This window comes from Ornithorhynchus anatinus, chromosome 6 (assembly GCF_004115215.2).
Source record: "Ornithorhynchus anatinus isolate Pmale09 chromosome 6, mOrnAna1.pri.v4, whole genome shotgun sequence".
Taxonomy (NCBI): domain Eukaryota; kingdom Metazoa; phylum Chordata; class Mammalia; order Monotremata; family Ornithorhynchidae; genus Ornithorhynchus; species Ornithorhynchus anatinus.
In genome coordinates this window covers 27563396-27566350 of record NC_041733.1, presented here as the reverse complement: position 1 = coordinate 27566350, position 2955 = coordinate 27563396, and positions in this window count along the sequence as shown.

Genomic DNA, 2955 nt, shown 5'->3' with positions numbered 1-2955 from the left:
AACCACTGACCCCTTGCTTATGTCCTCCCTCTGGCCTGGAATTCCCTTCATATCTGACAGAGTAGCACTCTCCCCAACTTTAAAGCACTTCTAAATTCCCATATCTTCCAAAAAGCCTTTCCTGACTAACCCCACTTTTCCACTACCTCCTGCATCACCTAGGCACTTGGGTATGTAACCCTTCAGCCCTTTGATACTCATCCCAGGCTCAGCCCCACGACATTTATCTGTCCATCTCTATTCTCTTCGCCTTCCTCCATTTGTAATTTAATGTCTGTTTTAATGAATACTTCATAATTAATGAATTAATGTCTGGCTGTAAGCACTTAGAGGGCACAGAACACATCTACCAACTCTACTGTATCATACTTTCTGATACAGAAAGATTAGACTGTAAGCCTGTCAAAGGGTAGGGACTGTTTCTATCTGTTACCGATCTGTACATTCCAAGTGCTTAGTACAGTGCTCTGCACATAGTAAGCGCTCAATAAATACTATTGAATGAATGAATACTTTCCCAAGCACCTTAGTCCAGTGTTCGGAACACAGCTAAGTGCTCGATAAATTAATAAATATCATTGATAGACACAATTTTATATACGGTGATGCTCCCCTATAGGTCCATGTGGCTGAGAAAGCCTGTGCAAGATCCGCAGCCCAGACTATATAGTTCACATACAAAGACTGTTCTTTGTTGTGCCGTTGTGTTAGTTGCTTGTAGCACTTGGTGATATTTTTGCTTTTGCTTCCCTGTGTCATGATCCTCGACTCCTCTAGTCAACAAGGACAGCTTCTCTCTGGATTCAGTATGCCATGCTGGTCTGTCAGCTGCTGCTATTGCCCAGTTTTTAGCTGAGATGCCATATTGTCAGGTTTTGCTTTACTGAACTGTAATATTCCTCTGCCTCCCCTGTTTTCAGTTGCTAATTTCAGCTCACTGTATCCTACTGTCACCCAGTCTTCTCACATGTCTCATCTAGTGAAGCTTCAATGTTAGGGAACTGATTTCCTTTCAGGACTCTGTGTCCTGTCTTGCCACTTGATACTGAATTTATCCCCTAAATTTTGCTTATGAAATTGCTCAAGGGCTTAGATTCATTCATTCATTCATTCAATAGTATTTATTGAGTGCTTACTATGGGCAGAGCACTGTACTAAGCGCTTGGCATGTACAATTCAGGCAACAGATATGGTGCCTATTGGGGGTCCAGGTGTACACAAAGCACTTAGGACTCACTCCACCCATATTCTCTCCAAGGTTTATGAATTTATCTCTAATCTTAGTTACTTCCCCCACTTAAAATTGATCTTAGTATCTCCTCTGCTAAATTGTAAGCTTCCTTCTTTTGTCAAATGATATTTGTTGAGCACTTACTATGTGCCAGGCACTGTACTAAGCACTGGGGCAAAGACAAGATAAATGGGTTGGACACATTCCATGTCCCACGTGGGGCAGACAGTCTTAATCCCCATTTTAGAGATGAGGTTAACAGGCACAGAGAAGTGAAGTGACTTACCCAAGTGGCCGAGCTAGGGTGAGAACTCAGGTCCTCTGGCTCTCAGGCCTGTGCTCTTTCCACTAGGTCATCGTGTTTCTCACGTTGCCATGCTGCCCTTCTTGAGGACAAGGACCATTCCTACTTTGCATGTCAGCTGATGTGCTGCTTCAGTAACAGAATTCTGATAGTATTTAATTCCATGTTGCCCATGAAGATATTTGATGATGTATAGTGTCCTTGATGCATTTCCTAGGATATTCCTCAGGACACATTGGGATAGTACACTGCTTATTTTATCATGTTATCTGTGGCAAGCCTAAATAATACCTAAGTGCCAACTTTATATTTCCAGGGTGAGTCTGGATAAAGGGGTAAGAACTGTAAGGGAAATGGGGAGTGGGCAGACAAGCTTCAAAGAGCATATGGTCCAGAAGTCCCTGGGGTCTTTTCATCCCCAAATAAAAACTCTCAGGCCTTGTCAGAGGGCTGGGATAAGTGAGGCTGGTTATCCAGTTCTGAAAGCTATCAAGTAGGCATCTATGGTCCCCTGGCTCCTGCTCCCCCAGACGACTTTCATTCAGGCAACAGGCTTAGGGAAGCATTGCGACCTAGTGGAAAGAGCATGAGCCTGTGAGTCAGAGGAGCTGGGTTCCACTCCTGGCCCCGCCATATGGCTTCTGTGTGATCTTGGGCAAGTCACTTCATTTCTCTGTGCCTCAGTTCCCTCATCTGCAAAATGGGGATTCAAAATCCGTTCTCCAGCCTACTTAAACTATGAGCCCCATGTGAGGCCTGATGATCTTATATCTACGCCAGTGCTTATATAGTGCTTGGCACATAGTAAGTGCTTAATGAGCACCACAGTAAGTAACAGGTCACCAGGTTCTGGCCAACTAGCTGGGCAAGCAGGGCAAATCGGGTCCGCCCACAACACTCTTCTATCTCTGTCACCACTTTGGCTGGTGGGGCTGTAATGATATCATCACATAGTGCTAGCATGACATAATCTGTATCATGGGTCACGTGAGTGGCCCTGCTAGATCCCGACTTCAATTAATGCGGCCTTGACCCCACCCCAAACAGGCAGTATTTCCCTGTTCTCTCCGACAGAGAACTGAGGAACAGAGGATAACCTCAAATGACAGGCCCGCGACCTTACCATAAGTCAAGGGTGGAACCTAAGTATCCCAATTCCCAGGAAACTTCATAAATTCCAAACAAAGTGCTCCATCTGCTGAATGATGCATTCTTTCTCAAGAGCCGGCATCATTTCATTCACTGAAGTGGCTCAGGCCAACACTGGAAATTAATTCTCAGCAGGAAGCGAGACTATACTTACTGACTTACAAAGGGAAAATTTGGCAGGTTTTGCCCAGCAGGAGTGTTAACAGGCTCAGTGCAGGTGAACAGGTAATGCGAAGAGGCATCTTGGCTGTGAACAATCACACTGGAACAT